The sequence below is a fragment of the Protopterus annectens genome, chromosome 5.part1, assembly GCF_019279795.1.
Source record: "Protopterus annectens isolate FY-2018-M chromosome 5.part1, PAN1.0, whole genome shotgun sequence".
Classification (NCBI taxonomy): Eukaryota; Metazoa; Chordata; order Ceratodontiformes; family Protopteridae; genus Protopterus; species Protopterus annectens.
In genome coordinates, this window is record NC_056736.1 from 732,067,844 (window position 1) to 732,089,604 (window position 21,761).

Sequence of the window (21,761 nt, forward strand, 5' to 3'; positions counted from 1 at the left end):
ATGCCTGAGGATGTGAGTGTTGCAGTGAACTGTGAGGTGTTGGTGGCTACAGATTCATTAATGCACAGACAGAGTTTCTCACTTCAAATCTTTTTTGTAAAAGTAGAGCACTGGACAGTGCCCTCCAGCTTTCAGATGGATCTGCCATTGCTGCAGCCATACCCATTTCATCTTCTTTGATGTTGGAGCCTGTGCTGCTGGTTCCTCTAGTTAGAATCTCTTGTAATCCTCATTGCCTCCCAGTGCTGAAGACCTTTTCGCCTCCCTTCTAATTCTAGCAACTAATCATCATGTTGTACGTAAACAAACAAGTGGCCCTAGGTTATACTCTCTTTGGAAGTATAAGTTGTTGGCATTGGGCCATAGAAGCATCACCAACTTGACATTTGGCATCATGGACAAATTGGATTTGCTCCTCCAGTCCTTTCCTGGAGCTTTGGAATCAGGAGCTGTGTCTGGTCAGGAACTTTTGGAAGTAGAGCACTTCAGAGTTGGAACTGTTTTTCACTTGGGAAAATGTTAGTATCTTCTTTTTTTTAGTAAAGCAGAATGGGGGAGGGGAAAATTGCAGTGTACTCCTTCACCATCCCATTCTTTTTGTACATGTTCCTGCTCTTCTGTTTTATTCCACCCTCATCACAAAATTCAGAGGGAAAAGTGTACCCCTGTCACAACCTGCTTGCTGAGAATGGGTGTGCTTTCAGGTACTTGTTGGAAAAGGAAACTCCTGCTTCTTGCCAAGGATATTCCTTACTGTTGGAGGAATAGCTGGCTCCACCTCAGGGTATGGACGCTGTAATGTATCATCTCATCCCACTGGACCCTGTAGCTGTGTTATTACAAGTAATTGAAGCTACCAGAAACCCTTCCACTCAGTATGCATGTTTGAAGAGTTAAAAAGGTTCTCCATTCTTGACAACAGTATTTGTTATTGTCCAAGTCTGTCAATTTGCAAGCTATCAAACCTATGTTAGCACCTGTAATTGGGCTCCAGCTATCCAGTGGTTAGTGTTTCTACCATTCATGACCTTGTAATGTGCGGAAGGTCTTGAGACCAGCACAGTCTCCACTATGAGACAGACAGCACCTCCGGTAGTCGACTCCAAACTTGATTGGCATTAATCACTTCCAACTCTGATAGGCACTACTTCTCCTTCAGCCCAAGTTAGTAAGCACCTGGAACCATGGACTTGTACTTTCCAACAGTCTCTTTAGCCAAATTGGTTGAAATAAGCATACTAAGACAATGTAGCAATTGTCTCATGTTTACTAACAACTGCTTACCACTTAAACTGATGCAGTATGCGAGAGATGTGTTGTGTAATGTTATTGGAGGCAAAATCCACAAATGATTTAGCACCCGGTTCTCTAGGAATGTGCAGTGCCCTGGTGGAGAGAGGCATCCCCTTTCATATGCCCTCTGACCCTGTTATAAGTGGCACTCCTCACCAACCTAGTGGGTGTAAATAACTTGAGACATGTCTCCATGGACAATATGAACAAAAAATGTTGCAGCGCTCAGAATACGTGTCTGTGGCAGGTGTGAATCTAGCCTTGATCAGGATTCTACCATCACCAAGAGTGATGCCACAATATGAACAAAATGTTATTGATGTCAGTGACTAGCTTCACTTATGGTGCCATTCTAAAGTATACCATATATGTATCATCCTGTGAGGAGATGATAGTCCTAACTGCTTTGCTAGGGATGGCATATGCCTATTCCCTCCAAGGCTTTCGTATATTTGCTAAAAACATTTCCACTCCCATAGTGCCATTTTTAAGTAATGTCAGTCTTCCAAAGCTTCTAACATACCAGAACTGAATCGGATAACATAATGGTATTGGTGCAGTATATGCATCATCACAGTCATAAGGTTCAAGACCAGTGAAAGCAGCTAGGGAACTCCTCCACATCCAAGTTACTATTAACGAGACACATTCAATTTCATAGCTAACTACAGGACCCCCTCTATGTCATACTCAGCCCATATCTCCTACCAAACTAGTGTGAAGTCCCCATGCATTAAGCCAAGCACCATTCTAGTGGTAGACGTCAACCCCCCCCTTTAACTGGGAGATTTATTTCCTCCTCAAACTTGTATGCCCAGAAATTTCTATACTTCATCAGTACAAACTCAGTGAAGCAGTTAGTCCACATCCCAACCAGGGGCTATAAAACCCTGGATTGGTCCTTATCAATATGGACAGATTTGCTTCCCACCAATTTTATAACTTCTTCCCTGTTCAAATCAGACCACAAATCCGTCACATTCGCCTTAAGACTGAAGCCAGAAGTCTCTGCCTATATCTCAGTTTTCAGAGACTGTACCAAGGCTAATTTATGAAAATTGAGTAATGACCTGGCCAAATTCAAAAGCCCTTCCATCTTGATGACCCCACTGCTTATGCAGAATCCTTTACCACCGTATTCTGTGCTCATGTAAATTGCAGAATAAATGCATCTGTCCATCTTGGAAGTAAGTACAATGTCAAATGTTAAAATGAAACCCATATGGTAGAACTAGGCTTTGTAGTAAAAGAAAAAGTTTTCCTCTCAAAAATAAATTTTGCATGTCAAGATGTCAGTAACGCTCATGCTTAATGTAACAAGTAGTGGTTCTTGATTAACTGAACCAGAGTCAAGTATGAGGTACAAATAACCATCCAGGTGAAGGGTAACCACAGATGTTAAGTTGTCTATCTCACCTTCATTCTTGCTTGTTCCATGTTAGTTGTCTTCTTCTCGCCTTCTTTCTTGCTGGTTGGGCTCGGAGCTGATCATCGGCTCCGACTCGGCCATCTTCAAAAGCTCGAGAGCTGCTTACTGGCTCGAGGCCCCCCTATATCCCATGATGCCTGGCGCTAGATACCCAGATCTCGTTTGCCGCTTCTGCTACGAGGTTGCATTTACTGGCTCAGGTCGTAATTTTCACTTTATTGATATATATATATATATATATATATATATATATATATATATAGAACTTTTGTATATTATTATAGTTAGTTGTTAGAATACTTAGTGTTCATACATAGCTGTAGTATTTGTTGGTGTTTAGTCTTCCCCCTTGAAATCTCGCTTTATTCTTAGAGAGTCCCCCCCCCCCCACCGTTTCCTTCTTAAGGTAGCCATTTTAGTTAAAGGCTTATCATTGTTTCGTTTTTTTTTTTTTTTTTAAGGTGGTCAGCCCTAGACACAGTGGAACCAACCCCCCGAAGACCCACAAAATTTATTACTGCACCACAAGACAAACAATTTCTGAATAAAGGTGTTCCCGTTGATGCCATGGTGGTAGCAGCGGCCACAAAAAAGGAGTTGGCTGAAACTTCTTCGTCTGTCCATCCCCCTAATAAGGAATCTAGGATGATGGACAGATATGGAAAGCGGATGTTTGCATCAGCGACCTTCTCCATGAGGTCACTGAACTATTTGTGCCACTTTACCCGCCTTCAAAGGGATCTCCTTAAAGAGCTAGGAGATACCCTTCAAGATCCATCAGCTGCGGGGGTCCAGGCTAAGGTTACCTCCCAGCTGGTGACTCTTAATTCGGTAGTAAACTCCTCCATGCGGCTCATCTCTTATGCAGCCGATGGTGCGAGTAGGGCCACAGGCACAGGCGTGGCCTTGAGGAGGCATGCCTGGATGCGGTTATGTAACTTTGCGGAACCCTTCAGGGCATCTTTCACAAACACCCCCTTTGATGGTTCTGCTCTTTTTGGACCACAGGTGAAGGATACCCTTACCAGGTGTGAGCAGGAAGGCAAGACTCTCTCTGCCGTGGGAGTCCGTTTTTCCACTCCTTCAAGACTGTATCCCAAGGGTCAGAAGAGTGGGAAGATGTAGATGTTCGAGTGTCTTCACTGTTGCAGTCATGACTGTAGGGTTCTCCCGTGCCGGCAGGCAGCCCTCGGTCGGCCAGAATCCCAAAGTCTGGGTCCAGCGTCGGTTGTTCAACCATGCTCCGTGACGTCAGAGTGCCCGGAGTATAATTTATGGTAGGTGTACACAACTGTACTTTCCGGAAACCCCAGGGGAGCCTTGCCTGACACATGTGGAGAGATGTTCATCGTGTTACACTGCTGCAGTCATTACACTTGGGTTATCCTGCCGTCAGGCGGTCCCGCAGTAGGCCTGAGTTCCAAAGTCTTGGTCTGGCGTCGGTTGCTGTCACTTCTTCCCTGATGTCAGTGCGCCAGGGGTATATAAGATGCATCTGACACCATTTTCTTCAGTCTTTATTGCCGCGCGGTGCCCAAAGCAGAAGCAGTTCGCAAGTGCCAGTCGGCCGACTCCTGAGATTTTTGAAGTCGAATTTCAGATCCGAAGTCTTCAATAAAGCTAAGTACCCCGTTGGGGAAACTTTTTTCTTGCCTCAGACCGATGTCAGAAAAAGTTAATAATTGTATTTCTTGTGGGAAGCAAATACCTCATAAGGGCTTCCACTCTTACTGTATTCCATGCCTAGGCCCTGATCACAACGTCGCTAGTTGTCGGTTTTGTGCTAGATTTAACAAACGCACTATAAAAAGACGTTTTGATTTTGCTTTGCACTACTTTGGCCAAAGGTTCAATTATACTATGCCGTCGGATCAACTGACGACTGCAATACCGAAAAACGGAAAGACAAGGATAAAGACAGGCATCCGAAGTCCAAAACCGACGATGAAACCTCTTCTAGGCCAGTCACCGGTTCTCAGTGAGGTGCTTTCGCAGCCCCTGACACCCGCTACCTCATAGCCACAGGCCGCCTCCAACTCCTGCGTGGAGACAACTAGGCCTCTGGAAACTTAAGGTATTAGGCCTATGGAAACTAATCCCTCAGATGGGTCCAGAGCCGCTAAGCAGGCATCGGCTTCTGAGGGTGTTTTCAGACCTTCACAACTTACCATTAAAACAACAGCCAAGACAAAAGTACCATTAAAGACAAAGAAACAAGTACAGCATTCTCCTGGACAGTCCTCCATGCCTAAGAAACAGATGCTTAAAATGATCGAAGACCTCATTACTCTAATCAGGGGTTCCCATGCCCCTCCTGAGAAAAGGCCTAGGCAGGATACAGACTATGATTCCTCTGATCAGGTTTCCATTTCCTCTGATTCCTCTTCAGACCAGGTATACTCCCCCCATGAGGACTCTGATGCTGAAAAATCTATCCCTTCAGCCTCTCATCCTTTAGGATTATTTTTTTGGGGAAACTTTACATACCATGAGGGAGCATTTCCATTGGGAAAGTCAGGATTACTCAGAATCCAAGAAAAGGCTCAGGGATTTCCTTTTATTACCTCAGCACAGGGCCCTGGCTGTTCCACCTGTGCTAGATATTGTAGATGATGTGTTCTCTGCATCCAGCTTATCTCCTGATTCTTTGCCCCCTGCACCAGCCAAGCCAGATAGGTATTACAGAGTCCCTGAGTCTCACAAGTTTTTTTATAAAAACCCTTCTGCTGATCCAGAAACTATTTCCCAGGGTCCAAAAGGGGTTAAGGCTTCCATTGCAAAAAATCCAGTACCCTCTGACAGAGATTCCAGAGCTTTGGATAGATGGGGGAAGAAATTATACACTTCCGCAACTTTAGCAGTAAGAGCTTTAAATTGCCAGTTTCACATGCTTAAGTACCAACAATATTTAATGGCTCAGTTAAAACAGAAAATGCTTGCAATCTCAAAAGCTCCTGGTTGTGAAGAAATGCAGGATTTATTGCATGCAGTTGAACAGGTGGGAAAACACTCTGCAATGCGGTTTTGATTCTTTAGAGGCCTCTTGCAGAGCAGCAGTTACAGGTTCTGTGATTCGAAGACATGCTTGGTTAAAAGAATAGAGTTTACCTGATCATGTTAAGGCAAAATTATTGGATGCTCCTTTACAGCATGATACCTTGCTTGGTGTTAAAGCAGAAGAGGTGTTAAAGAAAATGGAGGATAAGGCTAAATCTATGCAAACAGTCAAGGATTTCTTACAGGTACAGCCACCTCGATTTAGCAGAAATTGGCCAACAAAGAATTGGTCCTTTCCAGTGTCAGGCCACAGAGAGGCAGATACAGACGCCCAAGAGACAGATCTCAACCCCAAGGCTCAAGCAGGCAATGACAGTGGGGCACCTCAATCCCAAAAGGAGGTGAGGACAAGTCTCAACCTTACAGGAAACAGTCACAATGACTTTCCACTTCGTACGCCAAGCACTTCCCTTTTGGAAGCCCCCTTAGGGGGAAAACTAGCACTTTTTTCTCAAAACTGGCAAACAATCACCCAAGACAAGTGGGTTCTGAATATTGTGTCTCAACGTTACAGGTTCCACTTTCATACTTTACCAAGGCTAAAAGGAATGCCAGACCTGCCACAAAATCAATGGGCAGAGGCACAAAAACAAATTTCAGCCCTCATGGACATGAGAGCTATTCAAAAAGTACCACAACAGGAACAAGGACAAGGAATTTTACTCAAGACTCTTCCTGGTCCCCAGAAAGGGCAAGGCCTGGAGGCCCATACTAGACCTTTCAATTCTAAATACTTACTTGGATATTCCAAAATTCAAAATGTTGACATTACAGCAGCTTCTACCCATACTGAGCAAGAAGGCTTGGCTTGTTACTCTGGACCTCAAAGAGGCATACTTGCATGTCCCTATCAAACAAAATTGCAGAAGATACCTCAGGTTCAAAGTTGGTACAATGCACTACCAATTCTCTGCACTGCCCTTTGGCTTACCTACTGGGCCCAGGGTCTTCACAAAGTGCCTGGCACCAGTAATTGCATTTTGCAGACAAAAAGGAATTCAAATATATCCATACCTGGACGACTGCCTCATTCAAGCAGAGACAAAGGACATTCTTCTACAGCATCTGGCATTTGTAAAAAGGTTGCTAATTTCTCTAGGGTACACAGTAAACGAAAAGAAGTCAAAACTAGTGCCCTCACAACAGATTATATTCCTGGGTGCCAGCTTAAATACAACGGCCCAGATGGCTTACCTCACGCCAGACAAACAAGTTCAACTAAATCAATATTTTCAATTACTGGCAAAAAAGTCCCATCTCCCTGCAAGAAAAATTCTGCAGGCCCTGGGATTCATGGCATCCTGCATACTACTAATACCATATGCCAGACTGCATATGAGGAAATTACAATAGTACCTAAAAGTGTTTGGACTCAACACTCTCACAGTTTAGGAGCAGTAATACCACTGATTCCCTGCCTACAACAGGAGTTTCGATGGTGGGCACAGGCATGTCACCTAAACAAGGGTCAGCCTTTTACCCAACCCACAGCCAGGCAGACTCTAACAACAGATGCCTCGGATTACGTCTGGGGAGCACACATGGCAGGAAAATGCATTCAGGGCAAGTGGACCACAGACCAGATGCATCTTCACATCAATCAGAAAAAAGAGATGTTGGCTGTTCAGAATGCCCTAACAGCTTTCAAGGATCTTCTGCATCCAGGACAATTATTATTAAAGGCAGACAATACCACCGTAATGTGGTACATAAACAAGCAAGGGGGCACTCATTGTTATCCCCTATGCAGGCAAGCCATGACCTTGTGGAACACAGCTCTAATGTATCAAGTTCAACTGCAAGCACAATTCCTGCCAGGAAAGAAAAATACTCTGGCAGACTGTCTAAGCAGAAATATCATGGACCCTCACGAATGGAAATTGAATCCACAAATCTTGAGCATAGTAATGCAAAAATGGGAATGCCCAGACATAGATCTTTTTGCCTCCCCACTGAATTGCCAACTACAAAAATTCTGCACAAGGACTTATCGCAAACAAGCATGGAAAGTGGATGCTCTTTTGTTCAGCTGGAAAAACCTAAAAGTTTATGCCTTCCCGCCACTGCCTCTCCTTTCAAAGGTACTCCTAAAAGCCAGACAAGAAAAACCACAGATGATCCTGATTGCTCCAGACTGGCCACACCAACACTGGTACCCTATCTTAAGGAACTTAGCTCAAGGCCCACCATGGATTTTGCCTCAAATTCCACACCTTCTGACTCAACAAAACAATCATATCCTGCATGGTCAGCTCAAAACCCTAAACCTGGCTGCATGGCAGATTCATTAGTCAAACGGGCAACACCTCTCTCTAAAGCTGTTATGGATGTCATTTTGGAGGCCAGGAGGCCTAGCACCTGGAAAGATTACTCAGAAAAATAGAAGAGATTCTGCGCCTGGAACCAGGCTCAAAGCCTTGACCCTCTTGTTCCAAACATTCCACAGATTTTACAATACATAACTGAGATGCTGGACAGAGGCCTATTCTTCTCATCAATTAAGATCCACGCCTCTGCCATTTCAGCACATTACAGCACGGATCCTTCTTTACACTCTCATCCCTTGCTAAAGCAGTACCTCAGAGGGGCTAAAAACATAAGACCGCCCCGGAGAGCACCAACACCAACTTGGGACCTCAATTTAGTTTTGCAAAAACTGACCGTTACTTTTTGAGCCAGCCAATACAGCCGATCTAAAATTTTTATCATGGAAAACAGCTCTGCTCCTGGCAGTAACTTCAGCACAAAGAGTATCAGAGCTACAGGCATTAATGGCAGTGGAACCTTTTATAATTTTTCATCAGGGCAGGGTTTCTTTAAGGACAAACCCTACCTTTATGCCAAAGGTGGTATCTAGTGTGGCTCTTAACCAAACCATCCATTTGCCAACTTTTTATCCAAACCCCCAGAATAAAGGGGGGAAATTTCTGCATTCTTTGGACATACACAGGTAGCTATGCTTCTACTTGGGCAAAACAAAAGCTTTCAGGAAAACTGAGCAACTGTTTGTAGCATGTGCTGGATCATAGGGCAAGGCTATCTCAAAGCAGACTATATCCAAATGGATGGGACACTGTATTCATTACTGCTACACACAGCATGGAAAATCAGTCCCAAATAACATTAGGCCACATTCCACCAAGGCAACAGCCACTTCAACAGCCTTTCTCAGAGGAGTATCTACCAAGGAAATTTTGGAGGCTGCAACTTGGAGTTCAGTGCACACCTTTACCAAGCATTACCACCTGCCTCTTTACTCTAAATCCAGAGCAGGATTTGCCACTGCAGTTCTGCAGGGCCTCGTAGCCAATCCTAAGTCTTTATAGACCAGCCACTCAACCTTAGCTTTGTGATTCTACCCAAGTGTAATGACTGCAGCAGTGTAACTCGATGAACATAGTACAGTTTTGTACCTACCATAAATGTAGATGTTAGAGTGTTCACACTGCTGCAGTCCAGGTTACCTTTCCTCCATCCCCTCTGAACTAGCTGGACTTTATCTATATCTTTCTATCCTATACAACCTTTGTGGTGTATTTGCTTGTAACTGAAGGTATTGTTTTTATTTTTTTTTTTTTATGTATATTTTTTATTAGCAATATGTATTGCCTGCCTACCTGGGGGCACCTGACATCTGGGGAAAGAAAAACTGAAGAAAATGGCATCGGATGCATCTTGTATACCCCTGGCGCACTGACGTCAGGGAAGAAGCGACAGCAACTGATGCCGGACCAAGACTTTGGAACTCTGGCCGACTGCGGGACCGCCTGACTGCAGGATAACCCAAGTGTAATGACTGCAGCAGTGTGAACACTCGAACGTCTACATTTATGGTAGGTACAAAACTGTACTTTCCCCTCCAGAGGCAGAGGAGGGAACAATAATAGACGCCGCCCTTGGGGCAGAGGGGGTCCGCAAAATCAGGGTCAAAGAGAATCTTTCTCTGACGAGCCCTTCCAGCATCCCTGAGGTGCTGCTCGGCTGTCCACCTTCGGAGGCAGTCGGGGGAAGATTATCGCTGTACCCAAAAGCCTGGCAAAGTATAACACAAGACAAATGGGTACTGTCTATCATATCCAAAGGCTACAAGATCCCCTTCCTTCACACTCCCTACATTCCCAACAAATCCCTTCCAGATGTTCCACCCAATCTAAGGGATCAAGCAGTTCAAGAAATTTCAAAACTGCTAAGAAAAAGAGCCATCCAGCCAGTCCCAGCAGACCAGCAAGGATCCGGAATTTACTCAAGGTTCTTTTTGGTACCAAAAAAGACAGGGGACTGGAGACCCATTCTGGATCTCAGCAGACTAAACAGGACTGTTCAAAGAACGAAGTTCTGGATGGTCACGCTACAGTCCATTTTACTTTTTCTGGGTCAGGACAGTTGGATGTGCTCCATAGATCTTCAGGACGCATACTACCATATCAAAATGGACAGATGCTCCAGAAGATTCCTCCGCTTCCGGCTGGGAGCCAGTCATTATCAGTTCAGAGCTCTGCCCTTTGGTCTCACCACAGCCCCCAGGGTGTTCACCAAATGTTTGGCAATAGTTACCGCTCACCTGAGACGGCAAGGATTCCAGGTGTTTCCATATTTAGACGACTGGCTCCTTACTGCTACCACCAGACATCACCTGCTGCGAGCCAGAGACTACACCATCCAAACTTGCATCACAATAAATTTCGAAAAGTCTGCATTGTCGCCTTGTCAATCTATTCCCTTTATAGGCGCAAACTTAAATACAAAGGGCATGTCAGCGAGACTTCCATTAGACAGAGTGCTAGACATTCGCCGACATATGCAGGTCTTATTAGGATGCAAAATAATTCAGGCCAGATTCATCCTAAAAAACTTGGGTCTCATGGCAGCGGCTATCATACTAGTTCCCTTTGCTTGTTTTCATATGAGGATTCTTCAGTGGATGCTGTTTACCCAATGGTCTTTCCAGCAACTTCCAGTGTCTCTCAAGATAATGATCACACAGACATGCAAAAACCAACTTGCTTGGTGGATGGTTTCCCCATCAGTACCCCAGGGCAGACCATTTGCTCTTACTCCTCCAGTGGCTATGGTGACCACGGATGCCCCCCTGATCGGGTGGGGGGGCATTTTCAGGGCAGAACAGCCCAAGGCACCTGGCAGCCTCACGAGTACCATCTGCATATCAATGTCTTGGAGATGAGGGCCGTACTTTTGGCGTTACAAGCTCTTCACAACTCTCTTCCTACCGGGACCATTGCAATTCAAGCAGACAATATGTCAGTAGTGTGGTACATCAACAAGCAGGGCGGAACCAGGTCCTACCCCTTATGTCGAGAAGCACTCAGACTCTGGCAGTGGGCGATCTCTTCCCAATGGTTTCTGATAGCAGCGCACATCCCTGGGAAGTCCAACGTTATAGCGGACAGGCTGAGCAGAGCAATTCTCATGCATCACGAGTGGTCTCTCAATCAGACGGTGGCGGACCAAATCTTCCACAAATGGAGTCAGCCTTGAAGCGACCTTTTTGCCACCCCCTTCAACATTAAGTGCAACAATGTCTTCTCTCTCCTTCCTCTTCCCGGACAGTCCCCCAGAGCCGCTCTAGTTCACGATTGGCCTCAGGGACTTCTTTATGCATTCCCTCCATTCCCCCTAATTCCCAAATTGATACAGAAAGCTACCACATTGGGATGCAAGATGATCCTCATTGCCCCTTACTGGCGTCGACAAGTTTGGTTCTCGTTCCTGCATCATTACCTTCTGGAGCAACCCTGGACCCAGTTCCGGACCTCCTGATCCATCAGTCGGGTGGGCTGCACCAACCCCTTTAATCTCTCCAGCTCACTGCTTGGTTGCTCCACTTCCGACCTTAGCCAGGCTTCCTTCTTTCTTGCTTCCCAACCTCCATCCCCCTATCCTAGTAGACCGAGAAGAGTTCCTTATGTTTTTATCACTGGCTGAGTCTTCTCTGGCTATTACTTCTGACTAGCAGTCTCTCCAGTAGGATTCATGCATCCTACCACATGTTTACTGTATTATTATTATAATTGTTATTATTATGTCTGTAGTTAGGTTTACCAAACGAGATCTGGGTATCTAGCGCCAGGCATCATGGGATATAGGGGGGCCTCGAGCCAGTAAGCAGCTCTCGAGCTTTTGAAGATGGCCGAGTCGGAGCCGAGGATCGGCTCCGAGCCCAACCAGCAAGAAAGAAGGCGAGAAGAAGACAACTAACATGGAACGTTATGGTAGGTACATAACTTCTTATTCATTCTCTTGCTATGTTAGAAATCTCAGAAACAATGCCCAGCACTGTGTAGAGCTAATAATAAGGAATATCACATATTCTGTCCCAGAGGACATAGCCAGCCTACTGGCAAAAAAACTTAGTTCTTCACCATTCTTTCCCTCCTATTTTCCCTCAGGTGATATATAGATGCATTCTTTCAGCAGTGTTAACAGAAAAGTCTACCAAAACATCTTGAGGTTTGAGAAGCTCCACGCTAATCAGAAGAGTCTTTCGGTTCACTTTACAAGCTCCTGACTTAAAAAGACTCCATAATCTTAAAAGGATTCAAAAAGAGAATAAGTATGCTATGCTAAAGTCCAAACGTACTCAGAACAATAGTAAATCCAAAAATAAAAGTAGCAGGACACTGCTGGAGTAAAAGCACTGTAAAATACTTTATTATACAAAAAGAGGTAAGCGCTTTCGGGATAAACCCTTCCTCAGACAATGTTCAAAGTAATAAAACAGCCATATTTAAAATACATTAAGCCAATCATTTGCTTAGAAAAACCCGCCTATTCTGTAGGGTGGGTTTGATGGGTAAAACATCATTCAGACCCGGGAACCTATGTGCCATTAAATCCACTATCCATTTTGATTCTGCTAATGCTGTTTGATGTTTAATGTCACCCCCCTGCTGTTAAGTTTTATGTTGACAATACATCTAAATTTAAAACTATGTGTGGGATTCAAACTAATATGTCTATATAGGGAGTTGCTCGGATCACAATTTCTGATATTACTCAAGTGCTGTAGAATCCTCACCTTAAACATATTGTTGGTCATGCCAACATAAAAACATGAACAGCATTCACAATCCGCTAAGTAAACCAGATTTTGTGTTCTGCAAGTAGCTCTACCCCATAATTGAAATACTTTGTGTGTAATAGGATGCTTAAACTCTATCTCAGTATTGATATATATATACAGGCCTTGCACCTGCCACATGCATGGGTACCTGTGCTCATGGTAGACATACATTCTTTATCATACTGTGTTTCTTTGCAGAGTAAATCTTTCAAATTTTTGTTCCTTCTGTATGTGAACATGGGACGATCACCCACAACATTTTTAAGACCCATGTCACTGGTTAATATGTTCCAATTGTTCTGCACTATCTTGCATATATCATTCACATTACTACCATATGTTAATAACAGCCTAGGTCTCTCTTCCGTACATCTACCCATATTGATAGAATTAGACTCATTCCTACAAGTGTTTCTCATCCATGGTTTGTACTTGGTGTTCCTATACCTTTTATTGTCTTCCATAACATTATTCACCAAACATTTCCCATAACCCCTTTCTATAAAACATTGGTCAAGTTTACACATTTCTAAGTCATAATGTACATCCTCCGAGCAAACTCTAGAAATTCTGCTCACCTGACCTTTAATAATGTTTGGGAAGACATACCTCGGATGCATGCTGTCAAACGATAGCAGTGTATTCTGCCAACAGTCTTTTCTATGTAAACCTGAAGTAAAGCCATTATTTGTTTGTTCCACACATACATCTAAAAATTCTATCTTTGTAAAGGAGGTTTTAGCACTAAATTTCAAAAATGTGGTAGTGGAATGAATGAATGCAAGAAAGTAGTCAAAGGAAACCTTATCGCCATCCCACAAAATAAAAATATCATCTACAAATCTGACATACATCAAAATGTTGTCACCCCATCTGTGGTTGGTCAAAATCTCCTTGGATTCCCACTTCGACAAAACAAGGTTTGCATAAGTATTGGCACAGGGGGTACCCATCGCTACCCCCCGTGCTTGCCTATACAAAGATCCTCCTCCTATAAAAACATTGTTGTCCAAAACCAAGCACAACAAATCTTCCACTAACTGTCTCATGTGGTCTGTGGCTCCCAAACTTTTAATTAATTCACCAACAGCTTTTATTCCATAGTCATGTTCTATGACCGTAAATAAACTGTTGACATCCAAGGTTGCCATTAATAAATCTTTCCCTACCGGTTTTACTACATCAGCCAAGAGTCCCAGAAAATGCCCTGTATCAACTAGAATGTTATTGATCTTATCCATATACGGTTTCAATGTGAACTGTAACCAAATTGAAGCATTCTCGGTGACCCAACTCCTGCCCGAAACAATGGGTCTCAAGGGTGGGTCATTTAGGGATTTATGAATTTTTGGCAATGCCTTGAATATTGGAGTCACTGGTTTATCTATCCATAGGAAATCAAAGGTCTCCTTAGTTATTTTCATTTCATCCAACAACACCTGTAACCTCTGCTGTACCCTATCAATAATCATTCTGACCTTCAGGGGATTAATTTTTTCGTATGCTCTATCTACTATCAGCATGTTCCTTAATTTATTGTCGTGCCACATAGTGTCAAGTACAACTATCGCTCCTCCTTTATCCGCCATCTTTATCGTGATTTCCTTGTTGTTTATCAACCCCTGTAGTGCTTGCTTCTGTATCGAAGTCAAATTATAATATGTACTAAAATTCCCATCATTAAAGTACTTATTTAAATCATTCTCACAACCATTCAAGAATAAATTAAGGGATGGCGTAAGGCTTGGTACAAAACTACTAGGTTTTTTAAGTTGAGGATAGATCACTTCTTTCTTGTCAAACAACAACTTTAACATAGTATTCCTGCAGAACAACATTATATCAAAAATCACATCACTATACATACACATCCTACTAGGTACAAAGGTAAACCCTTTGTTGAGGACATTCAGTTCTTCAACATTAAGCGTATAGCTAGATAAATTATATACAATACCAGCATGTGTATAACCAGTCATTGGAGTGTCCTTCTCCTCTTGTCCACAATTCTGTCCTCGCTGGAAGACCTCTTCCATGCCCCTTTTTTCTTTACTGGGGCTGGAAGATTCTCCAAAAAATGCATGGCACCTTGGCCTACCTTCGGACGAGCTCCTAAGTTGTTAGGACAACTTTCAGCAACCTCAGATATATTAGTCGACAAACCAGATGTTTCCATACCTGAAATACCAGTTACTACTGCATTCGAAAAGGCGGAATGGTCCCCACATAATCGGGAGGTATCGGCTTCCTTAGATGTGAATGTTCCTATATTCCCCTCCTCTGCTACGTTGTCAACATTGTGCAGTTCTTTGTCTATAGTTATATTGGGAGGAAAAGAACTGGCAGCAGTGGCAGATACGGCAGCTGTTGTAATTGTGGGTGAAACAGAAATTCCCATGCTCGTATTGGGCTCATGCTGTGTGCCTGCTGTCATGTCTCGCTCCCTCTCCACTGTCATGCGCGTTACAGATTTCCTCTGGTTCCGTCTGACGAACTCCGGTGCTGATTCCTTGAACCTCGGCCAGACAAATATGTTCCCGTTCACAAAATCATGATGGTCCCTTCTTATTTTGTTCAATTTGGTTTCACGGAGCTTGTCAGCTTCTTTAGCCAGAGTTTCCTTTAATGTCATGATTCTCTCCTTACATTTTGCCTCATTGAAATCAATAGTTAATTTATTGTATAACGAGGCTACCTCTTTCCTTAAAACATCAAGTTCCGGTGCAAAGAACTCAATGAGTAGCCGCATATACTCAAAGCTGGTGTTAATATTGAGAATCTGCCATTTAGTTAATAGCTCAGGGTAGCGATCACCCTGAGCAGGCATACATAAGATTCTCATGCCCCTAGGAACAATTCCTTATGCCAAACACGCTTCAAGGTGAAATGCTTGCCATTGCAAGCGCTGCATCTTACCGGCTTTAAAAGTTAAATCTCGTAACAGATCCTCAAATGCTCTATCCACCGCGACAGGAGTTGTTCTACCCTGTAGTCCTTCCTTCTGGACCAAAAAGCCCAAATTCAGGAGCGGATTTACTCGTGGAATAGGCGACTTGTTACTGCTGCCATATACCATTTCTCCAGGTGGCATAATATTTGTAAAAAAGTCATCACTGTTGTTACCACTAATTAAAAGTTTGGGAGCCACAGACCACATGAGACAGTTAGTGGAAGATTTGTTGTGCTTGGTTTTGGACAACAATGTTTTTACGGGAGGAGGATCTTTGTATAGGCAAGCATGGGGGGTAGCAATGGGTACCCCCTGTGCCAATACTTATGCAAACCTTGTTTTGCCGAAGTGGGAATCCAAGGAGATTTTGACCAACCACAGATGGAGTGACAACATTTTGATGTATGTCAGATTTGTAGATGATATTTTTATTTTGTGGGATGGCGATAAGGTTACCTTTGACTACTTTCTTGCATTCATTCATTCCACCACCACATTTTTGAAATTTAGTGCTAAAACCTCCTTTACAAAGATAGAATTTTTAGATGTATGTGTGGAACAAACAAATAATGGCTTTACTTCAGGTTTACATAGAAAAGACTGTCGGCAGAATACACTGCTATCGTTTGACAGCATGCATCCGAGGTATGTCTTCCCAAACATTATTAAAGGTCAGGTGAGCAGAATTTCTAGAGTTTGCTCGGAGGATGTACATTATGACTTAGAAATGTGTAAACTTGACCAATGTTTTATAGAAAGGGGTTATGGGAAATGTTTGGTGAATAATGTTATGGAAGACAATAAAAGGTATAGGAACACCAAGTACAAACCATGGATGAGAAACACTTGTAGGAATGAGTCTAATTCTATCAATATGGGTAGATGTAGGGAAGAGAGACCTAGGCTGTTATCAACATATGGTAGTAATGTGAATGATATATGCAAGATAGTGCAGAACAATTGGAACATATTAACCAGTGACATGGGTCTTAAAAATGTTGTGGGTGATCGTCCCATGTTCACATACAGAAGGAACAAAAATTTGAAAGATTTACTCTGCAAAGAAACACAGTATGATAAAGAATGTATGTCTACCATGAGCACAGGTACCCATGCATGTGGCAGGTGCAAGGCCTGTATATATATCAATACTGAGATAGAGTTTAAGCATCCCATTACACACAAAGTATTTCAATTACGGGGTAGAGCTACTTGCAGAACACAAAATCTGGTTTACTTAGCGGATTGTGAATGCTGTTCATGTTTTTATGTTGGCATGACCAACAATATGTTTAAGGTGAGGATTCTACAGCACTTGAGTAATATCAGAAATTGTGATCCGAGCAACGCACTATACAGACATATTAGTTTGAATCCCACGCATAGTTTTAAATTTAGATGTATTGTCAACATAAAACTTAACAGCAGGGGGGGGTGACATTAAACATCAAACAGCATTAGCAGAATCAAAATGGATAGTGGATTTAATGGCACATAGGTTCCCGGGTCTGAATGATGTTTTACCCATCAAACCCACCCTACAGAATAGGCGGGTTTTTCTAAGCAAATGATTGGCTTAATGTATTTTAAATATGGCTGTTTTATTACTTTGAACATTGTCTGAGGAAGGGTTTATCCCGAAAGCGCTTACCTCTTTTTGTATAATAAAGTATTTTACAGTGCTTTTACTCCAGCAGTGTCCTGCTACTTTTATTTTTGGATAATCTTAAAAGGATGTGAGAACTTCTACAAAGAAAGGGAGAAGCATCAGTGCTCCACGTACAAATCAGAAAAATGTTTGAAAAGCTTCAAAACATTCACAGATTAGAAAACAGAATCTCAGACTAAACTCACCACCATTATAACAACTGAGACTTTAGTTCAGGAATGTGAAGCTGCTTCCTTTAGACCAGAGCCAGTTTTTCTCAGTCTTATTCTATTTAACAGCCTTACTTTTTTGCCAGAGCTTGACTGTGCCAACTTGGTAGCAACTCATAAAAAGCCAGAGGCTTTGTCTTTCAGAAGACATCTGATATCAGCAAGACTGGATTCTGTTTTATCCGACATTTCTGCACAAATGTTGTTACACTGACATCTCCCAGACACTGATCTAGCTTCCTTTGGTTTAACAGATGCAAGCCACTCATCTGTGTGTTTTATCAGCACTGCTTTGTCAGCTGTTATTCCAGCATTAGCTCACCTGATTTCAGTTGGACAAGTGTCTCTTCCACAGGCATTTGTCCTGTTATACCTGTGGTATTCCAAAAGCCTTGTGGACAAATGCAGCGAGTTACCCCCTTGGCTTATTATTGTAGACAGGCAGATTTGTCTAATCCAAGACCTGCTGCCCATGTATACTAGCATATTAAGTTCAGGTTTAGCCCCTTCCTGCATGGCTCCTGCCCTCTACAGCATCCTTGAGGTTTGCAGCTACAGAGTCTTTACACTCGTAGCTTCAAAAAAGGAAAAAGAGCCTGCAGAATATCACATCTTGTCGACTTTTCCTAAGATTCGGATACCACAAAATGATGATGAAAATGGGGCTTCTTACCCTGCTACATGTGGTGATGTCTTGAAGATGATGAAGGGGGATGTCCCACAACTCAGTTCCCTTAAAATAAATAAATAACTAAATAAAAGCAAGATGGCAACAAACTTATAGGACAGCAAAACTGTGTTTTAAAGTGGTCCCAACAACTGAGCACCTTTCAAGATATTATATCTAAACAAAACAAGTCCACTGAAAACACTGCTGGAACGTCTCTTTAATATGTAAGTATCACACTTTCACCAAAAAGGCTTCCTCAGGCATCACGAGACAAGATTAGCTTACTCTATTTAAAAGATAAAATAAGTCACATGACCATACGCAGTCAAGTACGTATAATTATTTAAAGATATCTAAAAATATAAGAAAATTAAAGTACAAAGTACCACAAAATAAATCAAGATTGTGCATATAGCTTCTTAAGTAAAACTTTCAAAGAAAATGTTCCATTCAATCCTGGTGGTAAATGGGCTTTTATTTTAGTCTTAATATCTGCCTCATTTCCTCATACTCTGTCAATAACTTAATGTCAACTCCACGTAGTGGGAGAGACATAACTTTCAAAATTGCAAATCTAAAAGTGTGGCTTTCACCTTGCTGTAATATATGTTTATATAGCGCATTCGTTTGATTTTTACCTCTAATATCAGAAAGGTCATTACCTATGCGCTCTTTTAATTTTCTATTAGTCATGCCCGCATAATAACCACTACATGCTGTGCACAGACCTATGTATATAATATTTTGGGTATTACAGTTGCCATAAGCATGCAAGCCAAAATCATATTCCAAAAAAGGATTTTTTAAAGTCTTTGCTGTATAAATATATTGACAAAAGTTGCAATTATGTCATTTAACTGTCACCTTATTGGTTGTTAAAAACCAATAAAAATGCTTTTGCTGTTCCTTATAACAAAGTGCTTGTTTGTCAATTACTCCATTTATAACCAAAGGATGGAGTGACAGAAATAACATTTGCAAGTATATCACATAATATAAACCAATATTTCTTAATAATGCCTTGTATTTGGTGTGTGTTTCTAAGTTAACATACATCTAATTTTACTATTCCTTGTCTTGATCTCAGGGGGGACTTTGTTGGAAGAAAAAGCAGGTCTACAAGTATCAGCTCTATGTTGTATTGCATAATGTTTTATAGATATAATTTCACAATCTAAGTACCCTCTGTGAGTAATGTCTGTAGCCATGTTGTCTAGCTATGTCACCAACTGCTCTTCTGATGTATTTAATCTAGCTGCTCTATGCGTCTGCCCCTTCACAACATTTTTAAACATAAAAGAGGGATGCGTGCTAGTACGATAAGTACATACTCTTTTTAACTGGTTTAAAATAAAGCTCAGTCCCCCAGTGTACCAAAATCATCCTTGTATACTACAACATCCAAAAAAGGAATTTGTGAAGCCAAAACATCCTATTTAAAATGTAAACAACTAACCGTGCTAGATATATATGTAACAAAAGCTTCAGAGCTCATCAGGGCTCGTTTCCAAATAAGGAATATATCTTTAAATAATTTATACTTACTTGATTGAGTGTGGTCATGTGACTTATTTTATCTTTTAAATAGAGTAAGTTAATTTTGTCTTATGTGATGCCTGAAGAAGCCTTTTTGATGAAAGTGTGATACTTTCATATTAAAGAGACGTTCCAACAATGTTTTCAGTGGACTTTTTTGTTTATCTTTCGTTGGTTTTGGCACTGAATTTACAACCTACACACTGTTGTGTTTTACCTTTCAAAATATTGTGAACCATAGCGTGGCTCAGGTAGCTAGGACGATATACCAGGTGTCTGCCCCCTTAAGAGCAATCATTGTGGGCATGAACTAAAACCAGTGGCTGTGAAGATTAAGCCTACTCTTCAGTCTCTTGCTAGCTATCCTAGAAGGCTGGGAAAGTAAGTGTTGGTATCCTCCATTATTTATATATATATATATATATATATATATATATTTATATATATATATATATATATATATATATATATATATATATATATATATATGATATTCACTCGCCGCTACTGAGGGAATCCTGGTTAGTTTCTTTTCCTCCGCTTAGAAATGTACTTAAATTTGGAGGTTGCCACATCTGATCTGATGTCACATTTCAAGCATAGTCAGGGGGTGGGCAGGAGGCAAGGGCCACAAGGACAAACGTGCCGCCTCTCCCCTGGCTCACTCACCTGCTGCAGCGGAGGAGTGTGACGCGGCCCTGGCACACAAGAACCAGGTGAGTGGACGTTGGGCCGCACCACCGGGAGGGCAGCCGAGTGGCAGTTCCACCAGGGACTTCTCTTCTCCGTCCGCATCTCACCCAGGTGGGACAGTGGAGCCTGCAATGGGCTCCCTCGACTTCCTGGATGCACCCTCACCAGGGGCAGGACACCCCTGCGGACAAAGGAAGGCATGACTACTCTCAGACAAGTGTAGCCCCGGGAGTAACCAGGGGCCACAAAGTGCGTTCGAAGTGTCGATGATCAATGTGTCCCGCAATTCACATTAGTTCTCATAGCTAGCTGCATTTTTCATCAATGCTCGAGCCGAGTGATCCACCTCTGAGTCATACGGTTCTCGTCCGGTCTCCGTGGGCATGCCTACCCACATGGCAATCGCATTGGGAGACGAGCAGGTGAGATTTCACAGGCGTAATTAAACTGTTTGAAATTATGTACTTTCCGAGAAACTCATGAGACAATATGCAGCATTCTGTATTTTCAAAGATATTTAATAAATCATAACATTTAAGTTGCTTACATAGATTAATAAAAAAATGTAGTAACCATTTCCATTACTATTGTCATGCAATATAAATGTATAGTTCCATTTTAACAATTTTCATTCACTCCAACATTACATATGTTGCTCAGTTTCTACCTTCTGTTAAACATTCCTCCTCCTGAACATTAATGTGTGTGCATTATTCCTATAACTTCCATATATTTCCATTCATATTGCTTGTTGCATTTTCCTGTTCTTTTGTCTCCTTTACAATATTCAGTATATCTGTTGCATCTTGCATTCATATGTATATACCTGGCTAATGATCACCAGGGCCTTTATAAGCCTAACTATGCAAACCAACCCAGTTGTGTTCCTATGTATCATGGGCATTTATTAGGAGGGGGTATATTAGGAAGTTTCTTGAGGTTATATGGGGGGTATGTTAGTCTTAGCATTACTGTCTGCCTCTGTCAGAAACACGGGGCCAGACCTGCAGTCAATTTTCAACTTTCCATTCATTGATCAAGCTTATGCTTACGGGTTAGGGATAGACTCGACTTCACATGGATGGGGAACCTGTTCCAGAGCATGAGGATCTTTTGAGACATGTATCTGTCTTGCCAGCATATCTTATTTGTGTCACAAGCAAAATTTAAATCC

General features: G+C 42.2%; 1 protein-coding gene and 1 pseudogene across 4 annotated transcripts in view; one reads left to right on the plus strand and one right to left on the minus strand.

The window, feature by feature from the left end:
* SPART (spartin) overlaps positions 1–21,761 on the plus strand; it is a 579,157-nt gene that overhangs the window by 164,801 nt on the left and 392,595 nt on the right. The window lies entirely within an intron of this gene.
* Positions 20,791–20,944, minus strand: LOC122803669 (annotated as a pseudogene).